We start from the raw sequence: 26,238 nt of genomic DNA on the forward strand, positions 1-26,238 counted from the left end.
TATCTACTATACAATCTGTATCTATATTACAATTTTGAAACTCTCCTTCAACATTCATGAAATCATAAATTTGAGAATCTTGTGAAAAAATCTGCCAATATTTCAAATTGTCAGGTATAACAGGTCTATGTCTCACTTCTGCAGTGTACTTGTGGTTGGGCTGAAAAGGAAATTTGCAGGTACTAGCAAAAGTGGCCAAACTGTGAGCTTGCATATTCTGTTTCCTAGGAATAGTAGTGAAATCAGTTTCAAGAAGGTCCTTAATCAAATCCAGGATAGTTTCTCTGTATTGGATAATTCTGGGATTATTCACAGAGTATTCACCTTTGATTTGTTTTATAGTCAATTCTGAGTCTCCTGTGATAGAAACTCTCTTGGATCCAAGTTTTCTATCCATTTGTAGTCCTAAGATTAGAGTTTCATATTCTGCCATGTTGTTTGTGCATTTAAAGTTTAATCTAAATGCATGACCTTCATAATGATTACTTTCCATGTTGTGAATCCAAACTCCTGCACCTACTCCTAATCTATTTAGAGAGCCATCAAAATCCAAGTGCTATAGAGACTCGTGAAAAATGTTTTCACTATCAGGTGATTTTTTTTTCTTCTACAACTGTGATTTCATTTTTTCCATTATCTGAATTGTACAAGATAAAAGAGTCCATATTAGAATGCATGGAGTATATAGGGAAATTCTATGGTTTTTCTACACTACTCACCATGTACTTCATCAATTTTTCTCTGTAAAGTTTTCTTTGCTGACCAAACATACATATGCTTGCATATGCCATGTCCAATTGTAGAGATCCCTGTAATTTTTCTCCCCATGAGCGGGATAATAGCATTCCATACTTGGGTGGGATATTAGCAACTACTATGTCCATGAAAATACTCTTTGCTAGGCACTGGACTAGAGTCACACACAAATCTTTAATTAGGCCAAGGCATTTGACTTGGCTACAATCAAAGGAAAATAGGTCCTTATATGGTATGGTGATATCTAAGTTTAATCTCTCCATGATTGCTTTAGGCATTAAGTTATGGAATGCCCTTGAGTCTAGCATAGCATTATGTAAGTTTTTATCATGAACATTCAAGCTAATGTAGAATGAGGGAATACCCCCTTGTTGATGTTTTCCATTTATTTCTGGACCAAAAAACAACTCAGGTTGATCATCATTCAAGTTTACAACATCCTCTCCTTCAGCTATATTTAATGTTTCCGTGATTTTTGTTCTGTATCATTTATTTTTCACTAACTCGGTCAAAGGAACTGATATTTTCAACTTGGCTACCTCATTGTTAATGTTAAATGGCATTTGAGATTTGCTTGATTGGATGAGATCTTCCTTAGAAAATGTGGTCTATGTATTTTTATCTTAATTTTCAACATTTGGTAATTCAGTTTGTGCACCAACATTTTTGTTTTGAATTCTCTTAATTAGAATGGTCTGAGTAACAGTTTCAGTTTGAGATTCAGTTGAAGTTATACCTACAATTGTTGGGCTGGAAGGCTCCTGAGTTCCCATAGGGAGAATTTGTATAAATTTGGTCACAAGAGCTTTTGTTATATTTTTAGTTTGGGTTTGGATTGAATTCTTAGTGGTAATTTAATTATTCTTTTTGCTTCTAAGGCTATACTGTTTGTGAACTTCATAAATAGAAGATTCATAGCCGTGTTTATAGCCAAAGGACTTCCCAGATTCTAATTTCAATTGTTGTAAGATGTACATTTCTTGTTCTTCCTGAGTAAGAAAAACAACATCTTCATTTTTAATTCCTAATAGATTTATCTGGGTATCCTCCTCTTCTTCATGGTTTTGTGCACCCTCAGCATAGTTCTCCTGGAAAGGAGGTCTAATCTGCTGATCTGGTATAGCATTTTTTCCAGTGTTAGGATTCTTCCTAAAGTTGGGGTTTCTTATTGGGGGTGGCTGTTGATTTTCCCATTGAGATTTTCTTTCCATGTTTTCTAATCTATCCATTATCCTTTCTACACTCTTAGCTAAACTATCTATTTTACCATTTGAAGTGGAGGTTTCCTCTTTAATGACAACTCTTTTCTCATTTCTCATCCTAGCTTTCTTAGCTAATAAATTTTCTTCTACACTAACAACATTTCTTTGCATCTATTCTAATGTTTCATGGTTTCTTTCCCTCAACTAGTAAGACATATTAGTGTCAAAACGATCAGGAAATTTTATTAATGTTAGATCTAGTGGAGGTTTAATATTAGCAGAGGTTGCATTGTAGATATTATTGAACCTAGTACAATAGTCCTGAACAGACTCACTAGGAGCTCTTCCGATGTTTTAATATTAAGATAATATTTGTAGAGGGTTTTTCTTTCTTTCCCATCTATCAATGAACAATCTATGAAAAGAAGCTAAATCTACAATATGATTAGCTAGTAAACCTTTGAACCATTTTTTAACATCCCCTATCAATGTTTGGGAAAATAACCTCATTTAGACATCGGACTCATCAATCTCATGCAACTCAAAATAGTCAGTCATTTTGTTCACATGATATTGGGCAATATACTCACTAGTAGCATCAAACAAAAATATTTTTCTTTGGTAATCTTGGGGCATGGCATGTAGTTGAGCTAGTAAAACCAAAGGTGCATATCTGTTTTCCATGGCCAAGATTTTGGTTTCACTGTGGGGCAGAGTAGTGGTGCTTGAAGAAGGACTTGATATCGGTGTAGATGAACTAGATGAACTTGAGATGTTCGGTTGGAGAGGAAGCTGAGGTATCAATGTTTTAGGGGAATGAAGTATGGTGGATATTATAGGTGAGGTAGTAGTAAATGAAGTTGTATTTACAGTTTTTGAAGATTTTGTAGAAATTTCAGAGGCAGAAGTAGTGAGAGCAGCTAATTCAACTGATTGTTGAATATAGGCATCGTCTATATGGCTTATAAAGGTTGAGGTTAAAGCTTCTAGTTTATCAAAAGTATTCAAAACAAGTTGATCTAAATCTAGATGTATAGGCACTTTTTTTGACTCAATAAATTGAATAAAATTAGGGTCTATTACAATTTCATGAATTGAATTTTCTGATTTGATTCTAAAAAAAGAAAGCTCAAATGAAAAATAAAACTGAATATTTTCTAAACTTGATAATTCTTTGGGCAGTGAATTTTCTTTTATTAACTGACTACTACTTCCTTGAGTTTCTACCTTTTTTGATTTTCTTAAAATTCTATCATGATCATCAACTATTGTAGTAGGGTTTGGATATGGATTTTCCTTGGTATAGTGTGTTGTCCTTGAATCCAGAATTTTAAATTTTTAATTGTTTTTATGAGACATTTTAACAACTCAAAAATGACCTTAAGGTGCAAAGGGTAAGATTTAAGATTTCCTCAAAGTTTTATTAAATTGAGGACTGGTCCCTAGTATGGTCGCCAATATGTTATCACTCCAAAATTTCTCTTGAGTTGTTATGAAACAAAATTATGATAGAGGTAACCACAAACCTACTTTTGAGATTAGGATCTAGCCTTCCTAATGCTCAGAGAGGGCTCTCTCTTTATGATTTAACTTTGTTTAGTTAATTGATTTTAGGCTAGTTATGATTATGCTTGGGTTTTGATTTGGATTTAGTGGTGGAATCACTGAATTAGGTGGATAGAAGAATGTCTTTTACCATTGGGCTATGGGGTCAAATGTCAAGAAAACAGGACTAGATCAAGGTCTAAAGATAGTGTTTACACGGCAAGGTAGCTGAGTAATTTCAGATCTTAAGGCTGGATGGTGAAGTGGCTTTCAATTGGATCCAAGGAGAAATTAAGGGTTCCTTAGACCAGATTATGAAGGAAGTGAAAGAGATCAACTGATATGGGAGAGAAATTAATGATTCTTAGACCTGGATATTAGGAGAAAACATTAAAATGATTAATTGTTCAAGACAGAGTGTACTTAAACAAATTTTGAAATGAATTTCTAGTTAATTCATTCAATTTAGATAACATGTAAGTTTGTGAAACACATAAGAGAATAACAATGTGACAAAATAAAATACTTAACTGAAGTAGATCAACACATGAATCATGTAATGCAAGCTCTTTATTACTCAGTCCAATCTGTTGACTTCAAAAAAATTGGTACAATAACCCTCAGGTTTTTTATCAATACAACTCTACAAGTGTCTAGAAATCCACCCCTCAATACTTCGAATTATGAAGTATTTATATAAAAATAGTTTACAAAATATCCCAAACTGTCTTGGGAATTAATCTAGGAAAAAGAAATATCTTCATGCAAGAAGATAGAGACAGATGTTTATTTGTTGTATGTTGTCCCTATTTATTTGGTTGTGTTGTCTTTATGCTTTGTGTAGGAATTTACAGGGTAAGTTCCTCATATAGAACACCAAAGGACACCGCTCACAACCAGATCGCAGATCAATACACCAGTATTTTTGACATGGTTAAAACCCTCAAAGAGGGAAACAGTCCACGGCCTGAGCCAACGCGGCCACTTCAGGCAATTTATTAATAAAAGAATGAAAATTTACATATGCTTCTCTCATAGATGGATCACCCTACAAATGACCCTCCATGCGCTTTAAATAGAAATCATGGACCAATCGGGTGTCAAGCCACGGATCAAGTGTTGGTAATACCGAGGAGAGAATGAACCGTCGGATCACTACATATCGTGACCATCGGATTGTAGGTTACAAAATGTACAAGGTAAAGAAACACACTTTACCTATCTCTATACCTAACTCTATACTAGACCAAGTTGTACTTAACTATTTCCTATGTGTCGGAATATCCTAACATCCCCCCTTAAGAACAACTTGGGATAGGATTGAAGGATTTACAAATATGAAACAATAGGAGAAGGAAGGAGGCACTAGAGCCTATCCCCCCTTAGTGACAACTTCCTTAACTCCAACCATAAATCAAAGTTTAGTGAAAGCCTTTGTGAAGATGTCTGCAACTTGATCATCTGTTGAACAATATTGCACTTCAAGAACATGGTTGTGAATGAGCTTTCTGATGAAGTGCATGTGCAGTTCAATGTGTTTGCTGTGCTGATGTTGGACTGGATCTTTGCATAGTTGAATGGCACTTTGATTATCACACCAAAGTGTAGTCGGACGCTGCTGCTGAAAGCCAAACTCTGACAGGATCTGATGAAGCCACAAGGCTTCCTTACTAGCTTCTACGGCACCACGATACTCTGCTTCTGCTAAAGAAAGAGAAAAAGCACCTTGTTTCTTGCAAGCCCATGTAATAGGTCCTGAACCAAGAGTGAACACATAATCGGCAGTAGACTTCTGATCATCAGGGTCACCAGCCCAATCGGAATCAGTGAAACCAACCAATAGAGGAGATGCTTCGGCACTATAATGAATCCAAAACTAAACTATACCTCGAACATAACGAAGTATTCTTTTAGCTGCTTTCCAATGACTTTCACGTGGGTTTTGCATAAACCGAGCAACAAGGCCAACAACAAAGGAAAGGTCAGGACGAGTATGGGTTAGATACAAAAGTTTCCCTACAAGTTGACAGTATAAGGTAGCATCAACTTCAGGAGAAGTACAAGTGACTGAAAGTTTGACTCCAGACTAAAAGGGAGAAGGAGCTGGCTTAAAGTCTTCCATGTGAAAATGGCGTAGAATATCATAGGCATACTTGGACTAGGAAAGGGAAATACCCTCCTTGGATTGCAAGACTTGAAGACCGAGAAAATAATGTAAGTGTCCTAAGTCTGTCATTTCAAATTTCTTTTTAAGGCTGTACTTCACATGGTTTATAAGGTTGGGATCACTACCGGTAAGGATAAGATCATCAACATAAAGAACAAGAATGATAAGAGACTTGCCCACTTTCTTGGTGTAGACAGTATTATCAGAATGACACCTAGAAAAGCCAGATTCTAAAAGAAAGCTATCCATTTTGGCATACCAAGCTCGAGGAGCTTGCTTGAGACCATAAGGGGATTTCTTAAACCGACATACAAGGCTGGAGTCTGTTTTTATGAAGCTAATGGGTTGTTCCATGTAGATTTCTTCATGCAAGTCCCCATACAAGAAGGCAGATTTAACATCCATCTGATGGATTTCCCATTTGAACGAGGCAGCAAGGGAAAGAACAAGGCGGATATAATTCATTTTGGCAACAGGGGAGAATGTTTCAGTGTAGTCAATGCCTTCAACCTGTTAAAAACCTTTAGCAACAAGACGACCTTTATGTTTATCAACTTTCCCATTTGGTCCATACTTGGTTCTGTAAACCCATTTGCATCTAACAAGTTTTCGTCCCTTTGGTAGAGGAACAAGATCCCATGTATCATTTGCCAATAATGAATGATATTCTTCATTCTTAGTTGCTTCCCAATCTGGATGGCCTGAAGCTTCTGCAAAGGTGTCAGGATCATAATTTACTGGAACTTGAGCCAGTAAAGAAGAGGCTCTGTCAAACTAAGAATGTGTGCGTCGTTGATCTGTAGGATCACCAACAAGATCACCTGCTGCATCTCGAGTAGCACGAACCCATTTTGGAAGCTGAGGAGCTGAAGGAGGATCCTGAGATGGTGGGGGAGGATTGTCATCCTCACTTTCATCATCTGAAGAAGAAATGTTTTCAAAAGTAGAAGAGATAGGGAGAGGTGGCACATCCGTCGGACTAGGCTCGCAGGTCGATATATTTTCATCAAATTTTACATCTCTTCTAATGATAACATTTTTGGACTTAAATGGAATAAGTCTATAGCCTTTGACATCTTCAGAATATCCAACAATAGTACATTTTTCACTCTTAGGTTCTAAAGCTTTATGCTTTTCATCTGGAATATGGGCCCACGCTTCACTTCCAAAAACACGAAAGTGACTTACATCTGGTTTGATTGAGCTCCATGCTACTTCTGGAGTGATATTCTTTAAAGCCTTAGTAGGAGTGCGATTTATTATGTAATTTGCACAGTTAATTGCTTCTGCCCAAAAACTAAGACCAAGTCCTTTAGATTGTAGCATACAATTAGCCATTTCCTTTAAGGTGCGATTCTTCCTTTCAGCTACACCATTTTGTTGTGGAGTATATGGAACAGTATGTTGCATTTGAATTCCATTCTCAGTGAAAAAGTTGATGAATGTGTTTTTAACATATTCTCCGCCATTATCAGATCTTAGCTTAAGAATTTGATGTCCAGATTGTTTTTCAACAAAGGCCTTGAAGGCCAAAAATGTGTTAAATACTTCACTCTTGAGTTTTAAGAAGTATACCCAAGTGCATCCGGAGAAATCATCAATGAAAGTTAAGAAATAATTGCAGCCAGAGAATGACACAACTGGAAGTGGACCACATAAATCACTATGCAGAAGCTGTAAAGGGGCTGAGTGATCCAGGTGGATGTTGGTGGCCACCCACCAACCCATTTGGACCCCCACAACTGTCTCTTTCAGTCTTTTCAGTTTCCTAAATTACAGCACAGTTTACTATTTTTAGCAGTTTTTCGGGTCCTGAACTTCCGGAGCCGTTTTGAGGCCCTAAACGACGTTTTTTGGGATTCTGGGGCAACATGGGTCCATGGATCGATGTTGCCTCCCAAAGTGGTAGTACACGAATAGATCTTTCTAACGAGCTATCATACGCGTCAAACGGAGATCGTATGCCAAAGTTACGACCCCGGGAAATTGATGTACCAATTTACCCAAACGGGGCCCACAATTTGGCGTTTCATCTTCTAGGGTTAGGTTTCGGGATGTGAAGGGTTTTCCATTGTTTCTCAACAATAAATAGGCCTTCGAGCCTCATTGTAATACAGTTCGAAACAGTTCAGAGGCATGTAGCTGCCACATCTCTTCTCAGAGATAAGCTACCATCGCCCTAGCTGGTTTCTTTCCATTTCTGTTTGTAAGCATATTTCAGTATTTTCCATTAATGAAATGAAGCATTATTTCCGCTGCATCTCTGTGTTTATGGTCATTACATCTCTGTATTTATGGTTATCTCTGTAATCAATTGCGTTCCTGTCTAAATCCGGATCAGTGGTATCAGAGCGGTCTGCTTTTTCTCTGTTTTTCTTTGCATGTCCCCGACGAGGTCGGGATATAAGGAGTTAGGGCTTGAACTGGTCGAACCTTTGCAAGACCAGCCTCGCAAATCCCGACGGCCTCCCATGGCGGATGAGAAGAAAGACGAGGGGGCAGGAGATCCTATCAAAATCTTGCTCGAAGAAGCGCTCGAGCGGCAAAGGAACGCGATGATGGATAGCTTTGCGCAGATTCTTCAGCGGCTACCCAGAGGCGACGCATCGGCTTCCAACAGCGACTCTGGAAACGCCACACCGTTTAAGGTACAAGTTAATTTTGAAATCCCCATCTTCGAGGGTCAAATAGACGCAGATGCCGTAGATAAATGGTTAAATCTGCTAGATGGGTATTTTTCTGTTCATGAATTTTCAAGTCGGGAAAAGATTGTTTTCGCTCTTCTCAAAGCAGCCCCCCACGTCAAGGACTAGTGGGAAACATACTGCGAACAGAAGGATGAAAGTACAGGCTCACTATTTTCAGCCGCACCCACTTGGAATGACTTCCGGGATGCCATCAAGGAGCAGTACTACCCTGTCGGAACCTATGAGGACAAATACATCAAATGGACCACACTGCGGCAGGGACGAGACCAAGATGTGCCAGAGTTCACAAACATTTTTCATACCCTTCGCACACAGTTGGGTATCAAAGATTCTGAGCTGCATCTGGTGCTCAAATACCGTGGCTGCCTGCACAAGTACATCCAGGAAGAGATGGTGTTCTTGAACATCTCCTCACTTGGCACAGCATACCGATACGCTGTCAAAATCGAGCAAAAGTTCAAACAGAAGAAGCGAGACTTTGGATCTGTAAATCCGAAGCCCAAAGGACAAAGCCAAGGTGGGGTGACCCAAGATAACCCGTCGAAGCCACAAGAAAAGAACAACACCACGAAGCCGAAGAAGGACACAGGAAAGTGGTGTGAGTTCCACAAAAGTCCCACTCATAACACAAGTGAGTGTCGGACCAAGCAGTCGTTGGTGGCTGAGTTGAAGGCTTCCGAATCAGATGCATGTTCTGACCCTGAGCCAGAACCCGACAAGGGGAATTGCAAAGGGAAGCAGATCATTGATGCGGATCCCAGCGCCACTGTTGCCACTGCCAAGATCCAGAAAGATGAGCCCGAAAATCCAGATGAAGGGGAGCGTCTTTTCCACTCACAGATGTGGGTGAAGGGTTCGCCGCTACAATTCATTGTCGACAGTGGCAGCCAAAAGAACCTAGTTTTAGCAGAGGTCGTGAAGCGATTGGGCCTACCGACTACACTGCATCCACAGCCGTACAGTATCGGGTGGCTTCACGAAGGACGAGATCTAAAAGTTCGCCAGCAGTGTCGCCTTCCATACAGCATCAAGCCCTTCACAGACGAGGTATTGTGTGATGTTACACCTCTGGATGTTTGTGATGTATTATTAGGCCAGCCATACTTGTGGAGGCGACATGCTGTGTATTTGTCCAGGCCTCGTGCTGTCATTATTTCTTTGAATAATTCCTTATACAGGATACCGGAGGTAGCCCCACCTACCGCGACATATTTGATTACTACCAAGAAAGGCAGCAAGCTCATCTCACAGACCAGGAAATTCATTTGTCTGGTTCACTCCCAAAGTAAGGGGAAGATCGTTGCTACATCCATGACCCCTGCAAAGGGTTCCTCCACGCAGCAGCAGCAGCAAAGGGATACGGTCATGACAGAACACAGGAACAACTTCTCCTCAACCACAGGGGCACGACACAAGTTTCAGGTGGGCGACAAAGTTTGGTTACATCTGCAGAGAGAACGACTTACCAGAACCCATCAGAAGCTCAGACCACTCCGACACGGTCCTTACAACAGTACCAAGGCTATGGGGAACAATGCTTTGGAGCACATCATTCCTCCATTCCTTTGCCTGCACCAAATGTTCAATGTGGACCATCGTCGACCATGCTTCCCAACATCACTGGACACATCAAAGATTGCAGGACAAGTTCAGCAGATGGAGGAACTCAACGCAATGGGGACCATTGCTTCCTAAGGGGGGAGGAATGATCCAGGTGGATGTTGGTGGCCACCCACCAACCCATTTGGACCCCCACAACTGTCTCTTTCAGTCTTTTCAGTTTCCTAAATTACAGCACAGTTTACTATTTTTAGCAGTTTTTCGGGTCCTGAACTTCCGGAGCCGTTTTGAGGCCCTAAACGACGTTTTTTTTGGGATTCTGGGGCAACATGGGTCCATGGACCGATGTTGCCTCCCAAAGTGGTAGTACACGGATAGATCTTTCTAACGAGCTATCATACGCGTCAAACGGAGATCGTATGCCAAAGTTACGACCCCGGGAAATTGATGTACCAATTTACCCAAACGGGGCCCACAATTTGGCGTTTCATCTTCTAGGGTTAGGTTTCGGGATGTGAAGGGTTTTCCATTGTTTCTCAACAATAAATAGGCCTTCGAGCCTCATTGTAATACAGTTCGAAACAGTTCAGAGGCATGTAGCCGCCACATCTCTTCTCAGAGATAAGCTACCATCGCCCTAGCTGGTTTCTTTCCATTTCTGTTTGTAAGCATATTTCAGTATTTTCCATTAATGAAATGAAGCATTATTTCCGCTGCATCTCTGTGTTTATGGTCATTACATCTCTGTATTTATGGTTATCTCTGTAATCAATTGCGTTCCTGTCTAAATCCAGATCACTGAGGTGTGCCAAGAGGCACATTTTTCAAAACTGTCCTGATGATGTTTTCCGAGTACACAATCGGAACAAACACCATCTCTGCAAGATACCATAGGAAGACCTATCACCATATTTTCTTTACATAGATGCTGAAGGGAGCAATAGTTTAAGTGACCAAATCGCTCATGCCAAATTTTTCTCACTTCATCGTTATGAGCAACAAATACTGAGGGAAGATTTGATGACCCAAAGTTGTGAAACTTATACAACCTTGTAGAATCATCAGCAATGCCAGTAGCTAAAATCTTTTTAGGATCTCTTAGGTCCTTTATTACAACATCATGAGGTGAAAATTCAACGATTTTACCTTCCCCTGAATGAGTTATCTGATATACAGATAGAAGGTTGTAGGATAAGGTTGGAACACATAATACATCATTAAACTGACCATTGTCTAGATGAACAGTTCTAGTCCCTACAACACTAAGAGATCTATCATCACCAACATATATATTTTTGGTGTTACAATCATTTAAAGAAGAAAACATGGCTTTGTTTTTGGCCATGTGATAAGAAGCTCCAGAATCAATGAGCCACTCATGAGAATGAGAAGAAGAAGATACATTTAGTGCGTAGCCAGTCCGAGATGCTTGACAACCACATGCAGAAAGTGCCATTCCTAAAGATGAAGTTGAAGTTGAAGACTGCTCCAAATGGATGTTATGTTTCTTCATCGCTGCTTCCAAGGCTTCCATATTCTTAAAGCATTTCGATTCTAAGTGGCCATCTCGATTACAAAAGTTGCAACGTTTATCAGTCTTCTTCCATTTGTTTTTATTTGTCTTATCAATTTGTTGAAATGATTTTTCATTTTGAGGCTGAGATTGCTTAGGACCCTTGTTTGGTTTAGGACCATTCTTTTTAGGATATGACTTCTTAGGATTCTTTGAATTTGGTTGCTACTGGGCGGCTAACGCTTTCTTGGAAGAGTTTCCAAGATTAAGAAGACCAAGGTGTAAGATTTTTTCTTGTTCTCTTATTAAAGAATCACAAAAAGAGTCAAAGGAAGGGGACTTGTAGTCTGTTCCCTGAGAAATGAAGGCTTCTCTTGTAGAATGGAAGGTGGAAACAAACACAGAGTAGGCTGGTCCCAACTTAGTAAGAATGGAATAGATAAGGTTACTTTCTTCTTTCTTAACTTTAACACCTTCCAAGAGATATCTAAGGGTCTTGAACTTGGACAAGAAATCTTCAATGCGAGAAAAATTATTAGGGTCCAATGTAATCAATTCATTTTCAAGTTGATGGGCTCTAAGTTCATTTTTAATCCCAAAAACTTTATTGATTTGTTTCATTGCTTCATCAGGAGTATCAAGTTCTGCAATATGGAATCTAAGATCTGGAGAAATAGACATCCCTATCAATCCACGTGCTTGATCTTGCCTAATTTCCCATTTAGCAGCCTTATCTTCATCCTTCGGTTTCTTTTCTTGGCTTGAGGCTATTCTGTAGAGACCTTTACTTCTAAGTAAATCCTCAATGTAGGACAACCATTGGAAGTAGTTGGTGCTGTCAAGGGTAACTTGGTATTGACTTTCCATTTCAACGGAAACTGAAGCTAAAGATGCTGAAACTAAGTGTTCCAATGGATAGATCTCGAAAAATTAGGCTGGTTTAAAAAAAACGGCTCTGAAAACGGCTTCTGGATGAAGAAGTTATGGCTTTTTGAAAAAACAATTGATGAAGTTGCCGACGAAGTGCGGGAATGTGCGGAAATGAAAAATTCCGCCCCTACAAAATGGAGACTTGAACCCACGACCTCTACCCTCTTAAAATAGTTTTGAACCAATTGAGCTATACAAAATATTTGAGAGAGAGAGAGAGAGGGAGGGGGGTGAGGCTTTGGGTTGCGTGCTTGCTTTGAGAAAGCTCTTTTTCCCTACAAAACAAAAACACAAAACCCAACAAGAACATGCAAAGAAAACGAACCTTAAGGCTCGAAGTTAGCTTTAGCCGAAAAACTAAATATTTTCAAAAATGAACCTTGTGGCTCAAAGTTATATTTAGCCGGAAACTAAATATTTTCCTCAATGTTTCTGATTTTCCGAGATCACACTAAGGCGCAGGGAAAAGAGCATACACATGAGAAAAATCCTTCCTTTTTGTTTCTGATTTGCCCAGATCACACAGAGTCTCAGGGCAAAGAGCATATGAAAAAATGAAAGGTATAGATCTGGTAATAAAAAAAGGTTAAAAAAACCGAAACCGAAATAAACAGAGAGAAAATAACTGTAAACTGCAAATAAACACTGTATACCTCGAGATCTTAAAAATGACGCAGCTAGGGCTACCGAAAACCTTTTCGCGTGAAACGAAAGGGGTTCCTCACTAGAACAAATGCTCCCAACACAACAGAGCAGTCCTCTCGGCCCGAAAGCAGTCAGAAACAATAGATATAGGAAACGGCAGTCGGATGCAGTTCTACCGGCTTCAGATTTGGATCACCAACGGACGCAGCCCTCAAATAGCTCTGATACCATGTAGGAATTTATAGGGTAAGTTCCTCAGACAGAACACCAAAGGACACCGCTCACAACCAGATCGTAGATCAATACACCAGTATTTTTGACGTGGTTAAAACCCTCAAAGAGGGAAACAGTCCACAGCCTGAGCCAACGCGGCCACTTCAAGCAATTTATTAATAAAAGAATGAAAATTTACATATGCTTCTCTCATAGACGGATCACCCTACAAATGACCCTCCATGTGCTTTAAATAGAAATCATGGACCAATCGGGTGTCAAGCCACGGATCAAGTGTCGGTAATACCGAGGAGAGAATGAACCGTCGGATCACTACATATCGTGACCGTCGGATTGTAAGTTACAAAATGTACAAGGTAAAGAAACACACTTTACCTAACTCTATACCTAACTCTGTACTAGACCAAGTTGTACTTAACTATTTCCTATGTGTCGGAATATCCTAACACTTTGATATTTTGTTGTTTATTCTCTGCCTTGTTGTTGGTCTTCCATGTTGGATGTTCTTTTTACTTTTCCCTTTTAATTGATACACTTTCACCTGATACTCTTTCATCTGGATGATCTGTCATTTTTCTTTCACTGTGTTGCTTTCACTATTACTATGCATTTTTACAGTAGGTAATTTAACTTTTCCCATGTGCCTGCATTTGGTAATTGAATATTTACCATCCTCCTGTACATTTCATCTCTTCTGTGTACTTGGAAAAAGTGGGTTTGTTCACAAAAGGTGTTTTACCTCATGTTGGAGGTAAAATAGGTTCTCAAATGTCTAATATAGAACCTTTCCAGTAGGCATCCCCTTCATAAAAAAATTGTTTGCCTGATCCCTTGCCACCTCTCTAATTCTTCTATTGTATTCTTGTTGTGGCATCACTTTATCATTTATCACCAAGGGGTTTGGCAGACCTTTCTGCCTCAAAACATCAAACATTACCATGAACCTATCTATAGCTAGCTGCATGGTTTGGAATTTTTCTTCAAGGTTGACCATCAAATTCCTCTTGGCGACCACCTTTTTCACTTCTAGTATGGTGCCAGTACTGTGAGGCTCCTGCAATTCATATTTGTTTTTAGAGTTAAGGAAGTGGATTAATTTGGTGGATTCTTCTAGCATGTCTCCAAGTTTAGCCTTAACTCTCTGAATCGCTTTTGTAGCCTCTTTGACTAAATAATTTTGTTCAAAGATGACTTGAATGGATGGCTAAATATCATTAACAGAGTCAATGATATTGGCCCATAGTTGTTCTTTAGCTTGGCCAAGTGGCTCCTTCAATGTTAACACTTTCTCCAAGCTCTTCATTCTTTCATTGAACTTGGTTGACTTCTGGACTTCCTGATTGTGCATAATCTGTGCAAAATTATTCTTGTTCTCTAAACTTATTATCTTTTCTTTAAGCTTATTTATCTCTATGGTCTGAATGGACATGTCTTCCATTGCTTTGACCAATTTTCTTATCTCATCACTTGGCTTAGATGTTGCTATTGTCGAATGTGTTGTTGATGTAGATGTTGTTGCAGCTGGAGGTGCTGTAGCCATTGGAGCTGTAGGAGCCAATGAAGCTGCCAAGGTGGATGGTACTGCTGTAGTGACTATTGAAATGGTAGTGGAAGTGGAATTCTCAAGGCTGGCCTGTTTCAACTGTATCAAGTTGTCCAACTCCTTCTCCATTTCTTTCAATTGGTCATTAAGCTATAAAATGAGGTCCAACATCTCCTCTTGTTGTGTTTTTCTTTCAAGGACCTATTTTGTCTATGGATGCTCTGAATGAGGCAGTTTTAGTTGCTTCTTTAAAGAAGCAATATCCTCATTCTTTTTCTTTATCAGCTTCTCTGTAGCTTTGACATCATTGGGATTATACCCAAGTTCAATCACCAAGTCTTCCAGCCACTTCATTCTGTTCTCCTTGGCATGTGAGGAGGCCTTTTCTAGCTTGTATTGTGCTCTGATATTATCTAGTGAGCCTTGGAGTTTGTGCATAGTCATAGCTTTGTTTGTCTTGGTGGAATAGATCATCTCACATGCACGTTCGTGTAATTCAATTTGGTCAATTGGGTGAACATCCCTGGTCAAAACTTCAAAGTTTGTTTTCTTATAGTCTGTTGATGATCTTGGCTACTAGCCTGTAGATTACATTAATGCCATTTGCATCATCCAAGTCTTAATGTCTAAGGTTGACATTAAACTATTTTGATTTGCAGGTGTTTGCTTGAACTACTGGGCATAAGTCTCAACCTTCAATGTCTCATTTCTCAACTTAATTTCCTTGTACCTATCTTTAATATCTTTCTCTTTATCCATAGGCCTAGTTGGTGAAGAGATTTCAATGCTGAGATGTTTCTCAATAATTTGAGTGTTTGACATGGAAGGCTGTTGAGTTTCACCTGAAGCTATTGGGCCTTTACTCCTTCCAACCATTGTTTCAGTGTCAGTGATTTCCACTGTTCCAATGGTGTCTTCTTGCTCAGTTACAGGATTAAGCTTGGGCCTATTCCTGTAACTGATCTCAAATTGTTCATTTGTGCTTTCCATGGCTAAAATAGAACCTTCTTCCTTGGTTCTCTTTGCACTTTTGTCTTCATAGGCTGGAGTCTGTAAAATAGGAGGAATATTCATTTGTTCTCTTAGGGTTGGAGCCTATAGAAAGCAACACTTATAAATCTTCTTTTCCGCATCTATTAATGTATTCTCCACATATACTACAGTACTGCCCATGTCTATCAAAGTTTTTTCCAACCATTCTGACTGGTTGGAGAATTTCTTAATGCCTGGCCTGGGATGATGTATGAAAGGACCCAATTTGACTTTGAGGCTTAGTTAATTTATGACTCCACGAGGGTCATATTTCCACATAAAACTATTCTTGAAATTCATCAGCTATAAAATATCATCGGCCTCTGGTCCAGCTTCCCTATTATTACAAATAAAGGGGCCCAATTGGTTTTTCATTTTAAAGTAGGTCTTCTTCCTCACTGATAGGAAATTGACTTCATCAGAGTTTGTAATCTGCCTAAAGTACTCTAATGCAAATATACTCATCAGGAGGTATTTGGGATGTTTGTAGGGAGCTAGTTGGCATCCATATATCCTTATCTCTGTGTGGTCCTAGTATAGATACCAGTCTTCCACTCTATATTTCTTTACCAACTTTAAAACCTTTTTAATTTCCTCACTGATCCTGAGCTGATAGCTACTAGCTAGCATGTTTATAATAGGATGAACAAATGAATCAATGAAGTGTTTGTAAGTAAATATAGTGGAATACTTTTGGATCAATGGTTTCCAATAGAAGAATGATCTTGGATTGTCTTTGGTGTCTAACTTCTAAATGTTGATTGGAAACTTGTCTAACTAATAATATAAGAACATTTGAAACAATACATATGAGTATTTGAATACTCTCTCATTTGGTAGTCTGATGAATTTTTCATGAATTTTGTCTGTTATAAATTGAGCATAGTTATAAATTATAGCAGGAGGCTTTCCTGGGCAAAAGATAGAAGGGAAAGCCAGGACAACCTCATCCACATGTTCATATATGGTGTACCCTAAAAGGCAGGAGAGCATGGTGATGATTTGTCTACCTCTCTCAGAAAAAATGGTGGCAGCATAAGGAGGACTCTCAGTAGGAGTATGAAATTCCTCTATGATGAAATTTTGAAAAATTTGGGCCATCTTGGGCAGGTCTAGCTTGTATAGAGGTCAATCAAACCTTCAATTGAAAGTTGGGTCTCATTTTGATTTGGCTGGCTTTGCATCATTTGATTAATGGATTATGCTATAATGGTGAATAAAGCTTGCTGGTCAGGGGTGACTATGGCTCTTTGACTGGAAATGTAGCAAGCTTGGCAGAAGTGGATGATTTCTGGGAATGGGTATACCTGTGGGAAACATTACTTGAGCAAATTTGACTCCCAAAGGTGAATGTCATCATTCTGGTTTAAAAACTTGTCTTTACTCTAGAAGTGGAGTTTCAGTAGGTAGGTAGGGGAAGCTGTATCTTTAATTTGAAAGTCTCTATCTGCTAATTCAAGGTGGTCAATATCCATGTGAGGGGTTTGAAAAGGTCTAACATCCAGAGAGGTTTGGGAAGCCATACTTGGGTTTACTGAATTGAATTATCCTTTCAGTGTTTTCAGGAGTGACATTTAGAAGCTCTGGAAAAGTGGAAGAGGTAATTACAGTCTGTAAAAAGGGTTTGGGATGTACAGTAGGTTTCTCTTCAATTCAGGAAGGTTTCTTAATTAATTTAATTAATTAAACATTCAATTATAACTGTGCGTTTTTCAAATTCAAGGGTCATTCTAGTTTTTCCAAGAATACCTGGAAATTGGCAGTTTGGCATGTAGATGGGGTTGTGTGGTAGCCGCAGAGGGTACTGAGGCTTCAACTATCAATTGGTTCCTTCAGTTGGGTATCTGTAGCGTCTTTAGGTGGCACAAGGTGGCTGAATCGATTGCTTAGAGGTTCAGGGTGTCACAATTGGCTAACAGTGGTTTGTAGAAAAAATGAGCGAAAATAGCGATTTGGGGCTTTCTCAGCCTTTTAAGTGATAACGGTTACATTTTGGCATGGAATTTATTGGATGAACAGTGGGCAGTTTTTGGTTTAAGTGGGGAGGTGCTTTTGTGCAACATCACACTGCTTTTGGATGGCAGACAATATTTTTCATGAGCACATGACATAACCTCTCGCCACCACATAACAGAATAGTTCCCAGCCAAAATCGTGAATCTCACGTGCTCTCGGGCTATTAATGGTTGGACGATGAATCCGCGTGATATGGTTGTGCACCGTTGGATTTAGGGGTAAGAGATTGGAGGGATGTCACGTAGTTGAGTTGCACAGACGGAGTCGGGAAAGTGTTTGGCGGGGATCGAGGTTTAATTACAAAGAAATGTAATTAATTAACGAATAGTGTTGGGTTTTTTAATATAAGTAGCGAGTTAATAAGGTGGGACCATGGGTTATGTGGCAAGGGTTTTTTAACTGCAAGAAGGGTTGGTGGGTTAAAAAAAAGGTATCGGGGAAATATAAAGTGGGGACGTTAATTACATAATGTGGGGTTGTAGTAAAAAACTTAGGATAAAGGGTTTTTGTGTGTTTTTAAGGGGAAAAGGAAATTAATAAAGGGGGAGAGTGATATTATGGGGAATGGGTTTCACACTAGGGAAAGGGGTTTTGGGAAGGGGGGATGATTTTTGAAGGGTAATTTCTAGGGGAATGTGTGAAACCAAGGGGTAAAGGTCAAAATGAGGGGAAAAGGGTATTTATAAGTAATGAAGGGATAATGAGGAATTTAGAAAATAAGTATGTGGGGTTGTAGTGAAATGAGGGGAAATTAGTAAACAAGCTTGGTGAATATCTTTTCTTTCTCACAATTCCACCTACACATGAAATATAAGATTTAGCATGATAAATGTGCTTTTGACTTAGCAACCTTGTGCATTTGCAACATGTCTTCTATCTACCCTCTATCTACCCTAGCATTTTCTATTCATTTTAATGAGTGCATTTGAGCTTGTTGACCCTTTATTCCTTTTTGTTTTGATAAGGAAACTATCTATTCTAACCTTATAACTTCCAATGGCTCAGATTAAACTAATGAGCTCATTCTTATTCTCTACCTAACTATTGATCTGCCAAGGTTAAACAGATTGGCTAGATCTTTATTCTCTATCTATCAACTTGAAATTTAAAGCATGAATGAGTCAAGATTAAGCTATTTGACCATCATGGATTGTGGCATTTTTGACAAGCTGCACACAAGCTTATTTTGCATAGTAAACTAGTGGCACTTGAATTTGCACACTTTCATGATCTATTTTTATCTCTTTTTGGGGTTCATATTTTTTACTTTTTTGATATTTTTCTTTCTTTTTGTCCTTTGATTATTCTTTTAGGACATACCCTCTTTATATTTTTTATTTTTTAATATGGAAAACATTTTGCAGAAAGAAAATGTATGTACAATATTACAAGTCTAACCATAGCCAATTCAAAATTATGACACCTATTATTATAGGACCATAACACATACATCAATGGAAAGTTCCTCACTTCTGAAAACAGGTTGACATCACAGGCCTTCGACCAAAAGACTTTGTATGGTGTTCGATATAAAACATCCATTCACACCATGTAGAATGTATTGTAGTACTTTGAGAATCATTATCATTATTGGTGATTTCTCTCGCATTTGTTAACAGCTTACATCATCGCCTGGTAATTAGACGATGTCTTCCCATGTTCAACTTCAGATCACATTTTGACATGGTTAGACTCATACTTGAGCAAATGATTGGATGAGATAGAAGAACTCAATCTAGTTTCATCCATCTGGGCTGCAATTTCAAGAGAGTACTAAATCATCTGTACGATGGCTTTACACGGATAGCCATGCATCTATATCTGTAGACGACTATCTAATTTATGTACATGTAATGAAAAGTTTATATGTTGAACATGGGTATGCCTTCCCTCATAAATTCATGAAAAATTCAAAGATATCATGATATTATGTATTGTAATCGATGTAGGTCACTATCAGCTTCAGATCCTCCTCATCACATCATAAATCATATCACTTAACATTATCATTTTTTACTTCATGTTTTATGGGGCATCTTTTACAGTTCTATTTTGGCACATCACTCCCGATAATCAGATCAATGTAAACAGGGTCTATCAAACCCTAATTCAGTTGCTACATGATGAGCCCCAGAAATGGGTAATTATATGGGCTCATTAGTTTATTGCATGCTTTTGATCATATTTATGCTAATAGAGTGAATTGGGTTAGTCATTATGCCAAAAAGTCTAATGTGTGCTTTATGCAGATTTTTGGTCAATTTTGAGACAAAATCAAAGGTTTAATGAGCATTTGGCAGCCAAATTTGTGGAAGAACAAGGGAGAGGATTTGTAGGAGGGTGTCCCCTTCATTTATGAGCCCTTACCTTGAATTCTCCATCAAAAACTCGGAGCACAAAGCCAAGGGGCAGCCAAGCAAGTTAAGTAGGATTGTTGTTATGTTCAGTTCCAGGAAGCCGATTTCCTTGATTTTAGGAGCACTATTGGAGGTTCCCATTTGCATAAATAAGAAGGATAAGGGCATTAGTTTTGTTAGTTATATTTTAGTTAGATTTTATCCATTTGATAGTCTATTTTCTCACTTTAGTGCAACCCTGTATCAACACATTTTCGAGCTTCTTCTTGCAGACAGTTTTTGTGATGTAACTATTATTTTTTGATCAATGAAGATGAATCCAGCTTTGCACCAGCTTTGATCTTTCTTAGGAGGCTATAGCTCTTGGGGTTGGGCCCAACCCAAGTGCCTAGTACCTCCTTTATGTACTTTTATGTGTTTTTTTCTTGCCTTCATAGAATAAATTTTGTTATTTAGGTTAAAATCTTACTTTGTTACTTAGGTTGTTTTTGATGATTAAGATAGTTGCTCATCCTTCAGGTTGATTTGATATTTTGATAACATAAAGGATCCAAAAAAAGGCTACCAAGCAATCCTTGATCTCCTTTCTCCCTCCTTGGTACCATGAATTGAGACCAAGGCACACTTTCTACCACAAAAACATTGTTTTTGCCTTCCAATGTAATTGCTAGTGTTAGATTTTGAGTTGGAAAAGTTGATATCAGTTGTGTTTTCATGCTTAGATATATTCTTACTTAGTTTCCATAGCTTCCTTGCATTATTTCCTCTCTATAAACTTCTGTTCATCATGTCTTTGGTTTCTAGGTCAGAATTAGGTCAAAATAGATAAATCTCTGTTTTTTTTAGTCTTTGCTTGGATCAGTTTCAGAAAGTAATGTGCAGAACAACTGTAAGAAACTCCAACCTATCCTTCCTCCATCATACAACCTGCTCTGGCCCCTCACTCAAGGTCTCCTTCACTCATTCTCCATACTTTCCCAACTTGCCTTAATTTCTACATTTTTGTGCAACATTTCTTTCTTCATCTTTGAACAAATCCAACCATCTTCGTCACTCCTGACCTTCATTTACCAGGTCCTATAACCCTTAACATCCCTATCCATATTTCATTTCCACTTTCCCACCATTTTTCCACCTTCAACCCTCTAAAAACCACTTTTGGCATGTTCCTGTAGAATTTCCTGTAGATCCCCTGCAGACTTCCTGTAGAAGTTCACGCGAGCAGTTTTTCTAGATTTGATCGCTGTGGAATTCTCCAAAAGGGTGCTAGGGATCCCTTAGGTCCTCTTCTCACCTTCTCAACCTCCTACAAATGCCCACTCCATTTCCTTTCACCAATAAACCTCTGCTCAGTAAAAAATAGTTAAAACACAAGCATAATAATTTGGCATAAAATTAATCAAAAGTACAAAAAGATGATTCTTCTACATTTTCCTTCAGAAGTAGCTTAACCACATGCATCTTACCTTTTCAAGAGTCAATGGTGTCCATTTCAGCAGCTTTCATCTCTTTTCTTGTACAAGTAGGGTTAGTCAGTAAAACTAGGGTTTGCGTTTCCTTTTAGTTTTTATCTCCTTTCTGCAAGTAGACTAGCCTCTTTTGAGTTAGCTTTCATCCATCACAATTAAAAGCTTCTTTTGAGAACTCATAGAAGTTGGCTTAAGCTCCTAGAAAACTTGTGCCAGCTGATCAAGTGACAGCCTGCAGTAAGAGCTAGTACTTGTGCATACAACATCGTCGCTTCTAAATTTGTTACAAACTACCGGGTTGATAAAAGTAAAATAGGGTGTCCCAGGATTTGCAGCATCATTGCTACAATACTAGAACTCACCAACTTTTTGGCGCCATTGCTAGGGAAGCGTCATAGTATTTTGTGATTACTGCTTTTCTTCTATTTTCTTCTCCAAATTTCTACTAAGTAGTTCATTTCTGCAAAAGTAGATTGGTTATTTCTTGCTTTCATTTCAATTCCACAATTTCCTTTATGCTAAAGTAGATTAGAAATTTCCTGCTTTCATTTCAATTCCACAATTTCATTTCAGCAAGCGTAAATTATACATTTCCTGCTTTCATTTCAATTATGCAATTTCCATTTTAGCAAACATAGATTAGTCATTTCTTGCTTTCCTTTCAATTCTACAAAAGTAGATCAGTCATTTCATTTCTGCATTTCCTTGCTTTCATTTCAATTCTGCAATTTCATTTCAGCAAGTTCATTTTAGTTAGTTGAAGTTCGTTGTTCAATCTATTTTAGTTTTTGCAGGTACAAGCAGAAAAAAGAAACAAAAATTACCCAAAAAAATATTTCCTTTCATGCCTCATAGGAGTAGAGATAATTTAGAAAAATGTTTGCACAACACCCCCACTGCTTCACACAGCCAACCTTCTCTCTTCTTTGGTGGCTATAATCAAGAAACACCCTTAGGTAACAGCCAGACATATTTGAAGAACCTATAGGGGAGAAGAAGAAGAAAACATTCCTCTGGAGCCAATGGCTGAAAACATAAATGTTGGGAGCAGTACGTTTTATTCCAACTCATCCATTGAAGGTGAAATTGGAAACATGTGGAAAGATTTCAAGAGTGATATGAGACAGACTATTGCCTTGCAAATGGATACCTTGTGGATCCAAACGAAGCGAGAGTAAGCCGAGAGGGTTTTGGCCATCTTTTGTCCCAATTGCACTAGAAAGCATCATAGGAACGAATTTCCATTGCACTCCATAGAAGTGTGTTTTGTTTGTGAAGAAGACCATCCTACGAATCAGTGCCCTTCCTTTCCCGAAATTAAAGCTGCATATCAGAGGGCTAAAGGTGCCACTGAACCACTATATTTCATGAACCAAAGGAGGCCACATGGACCCAGACCTTACCAACAGGAAATTCAAGGGACATCACAGACTTATTACAACCCCTATCAAGCCACTTCCATGCCTTCTTGGGGCCCCCCTGCTCATCCTTCCTGGTCCACACCCCCTCCTTGGTCGTATCCATCTCAATATCATGCTCAACCAGCTACTCATCCATTTCACCCCTATGCTCAGCCACAACCTTAGTGGAATGCACCTCATCAAGGGCAGACGCCCCGGTACAACTCTCTTCCCACTCCTTTGCCTCCACCACTTGCTCAACCGCAACCATCGCCTTCTACTCCACCAAGGCAGCCCCAAATGCCTACTCAACCAGACCCGAACCCAAATAATAGGTAGGCTCTGCAAGTATATAGTGGGAAACCACCTACCCAACCACAACCCCATCCACATCCATCTCAAATATACACCCCCACTCAACTACCCGTACCACCATTTCCAAACCCACACATTCGAGTAGCTCAACCCAATTACAATGCTGAGGCACAACATTTCCAAACAACTCCTTTTGAGCTCAATGATATTCACCATAGCTCAGGAAGAGTATTGCAAGAAAGAGATTATATTGATATCATTGAAGGACCACATCCAGCAGAAGAAGATGCAAAAGGTAAGAGCAAAGAACCATGGGTTGCACTTGATAAAGAGAAGACAACAGAATCAGAGATCGAGAGAGCTCCCTCATGGTTACCATCAAATCCTCCATGTCTTCAAGAGAAGAATCATCAAAAAGAGGAAGATATGAAGGTCATGGTAGAAGAAGACATGAAGAATGATTGAGATCAGCAGAAAATCCAAGGACATCACAGCTACATTGAGATATGTTTCCAGACAGTCACTAAGGTGCAGCATCACTCTCTTCCTCAACTATGCATGATCCCTTCAAAGTCAAATCATTTGGTCTCTGAAATCCGAATACTTGTCCAAGCATGCATTTCAAGCCTCTACATCATTTTGTCTATCATCTCGATGTGCACATGGCTCCATTGGAAGTATTCTTATACTTGAAAATGATTTTGTTTTTCAAGTAGGGTAGGGTAGAAAAAAAGAAAAAAGAAAAATAAGAGAAAAAATAAAAATCTAAGGTGAAAACCTCCTTGGAGGTGCCTCAGATTGGCTCATTGATTGAAAACCTCCATGAGGCAGTCAATGGGTTAGAAAGAAGAGAAAAGAAAAAGGGAATAAGATCCTTGGGTGAAAACCTCCCTTGGAGGCGCCTAGGGCAGGCAATTAGGGTGAAAACCTCCTTGAGGTGCCCTAGTTGTTTAAAAAAAAACAAAGAGAAAAAGAAAAAAGAAACATGAATTTCCAGTTGTATTGCAGGTCTGCAAGAGAACTTCAAAAAGCAGTAATAGGTGCCAAGTTTTAGAGCCTAGATTTGTCTCAGGATGAAAAGACAAGGTTTTAGGTCCACATCAAACCACGCTCAGTCTCGTAGGTAGCCCTATGAGAACAGGAGAGGGCTCTCTCTGGGTCAATCTCGGCAAAAGGTAATCGATGAGGTTCGAGATGACTAAATCTACAACTGATATTAGGCTAGGTATTAAGTGCAGGGATTTGATTTTGTTTTTTTGAGGATTTCGTTGAAAAAATGGGAAAGGAAGATTTCGGCTCGGGGATGAGGCACAGTTTCTGCAGAGTTCCGATTGGGGCAAGGAAGGCAATCGTTTCGATGCTTTAAAGTGAGTGAGATGGATAGATCAGACTGGTGAGGAGCTAAGGAGAGCAAGAGAGTATTAAGAATTCTCCTTAAACAAATGAAAACGTGAAAATTTAAACAAATTCAAAGGCAGAGCATAGCAGTTATGGATTCTACCTTAATTACTCATTTGTTCAAATTCAGAAGAAGAAGCATGAACAATGATACACATAACACTAGATAAACTTAAAATTACTCAGAGAAACACACCATCAAAACATAAAGCCACATGTATCCCAAACAGTGCTGCAAAACCTTGGTCTTTCCTTAGCTAAAAATGCAGAAATGAATGTACAATAGAGTGCCAAACTTTTCCCAAGAGTCCAACCCTGAAAATGACTTAGAAAATACATGATATAGACTAGCCCAACCCATTAACTTGCCTCTAGGCATCAAGCTCATCATTCTAGGAGCTGTTTCAACCAATTCTAAACAAGGAACTAAAAACTAGGTAGTCAAACAACTTACCCCTATATGCTAGGAAACTGATTCATTCACTCACATTTCACATTTTGGTGAATGAATCTTCTAGAACAAGTAAAAATGTACCAATATTACATCATGGTTGTCAAATTACATCATGAAAAGTCAAGAATAACTTCAAGAAGCAAAACTGATCAAAACTTGGTGAATTGCTGAGCTGAACAGTGAAAAACAAGCCAAAATTCTCTGTGCGCCGCGCCAATTTCTCTGTGCATCATGCCACTTTGAGGCTGAGTTTGAGGCAATTCGGGAAGTCCAAATTGAGCCCAAGTGTGCTTGTTGGAAAGCCCTGCCTGTATACTTTCCAACCCAAGTGTAATGTATGAATTTGGTGCCCATTTTCCCCTTCAAAATCTCAATCTCCCAAGACTGCTTTCTGTGTGTGAAATTAGGGGCAGAGAAGTCATTTTTAGGGTGTTTTTGACCTCCTGAGGACTCAAAACTTGCCCAAACTTCTTGGCCATGCACCAAAAGTCATGATATTTCATGAAAAATCCAAAAATATAAATATTTTTTTCATTTGGAGCCTACTATCAGAAGCGTGCGCCACGTGGCGCGGCGCACAGGGAGAAGGCGCGACGCACTGGGCTTGAAGCGTGGCACATAGAGCCTGTACGTAGCGCTTTTTGCAGGAGACTTTTGGAGGCCTTCCCAGTGTCAAAATTGGCTGCAAGATAGCTCTTTGGAAATGTATTTGAATCTACTTTCAACCCAACTAGAATGTTTCAATTTGGAGCTCATTTGCCCTGTCAAAAATCAAATCTCCCAAGACTGGTCAAAATGTTCCAAATGAGGCTACCTAAAGGCAGAGTGATGTTACAATCAACTTTTGAATGCCTTCCGCAACTCCAAATTGAGCTCATGATAACTCATTGGAAAAATCATTTTTTCTAGTTATCATTTTACTCATCAGGAAAGTCATTTGGCTGACCACGCTAGGAGAAAACTTGATTTTCCCAAGGTCACTTCAGAGGTACAT

This window comes from Pinus tabuliformis, chromosome 8, assembly GCF_031772625.1.
Source record: "Pinus tabuliformis cultivar Carrire ecotype Pingquan chromosome 8, CPIR1, whole genome shotgun sequence".
NCBI classification, from domain to species: domain Eukaryota; kingdom Viridiplantae; phylum Streptophyta; class Pinopsida; order Pinales; family Pinaceae; genus Pinus; species Pinus tabuliformis.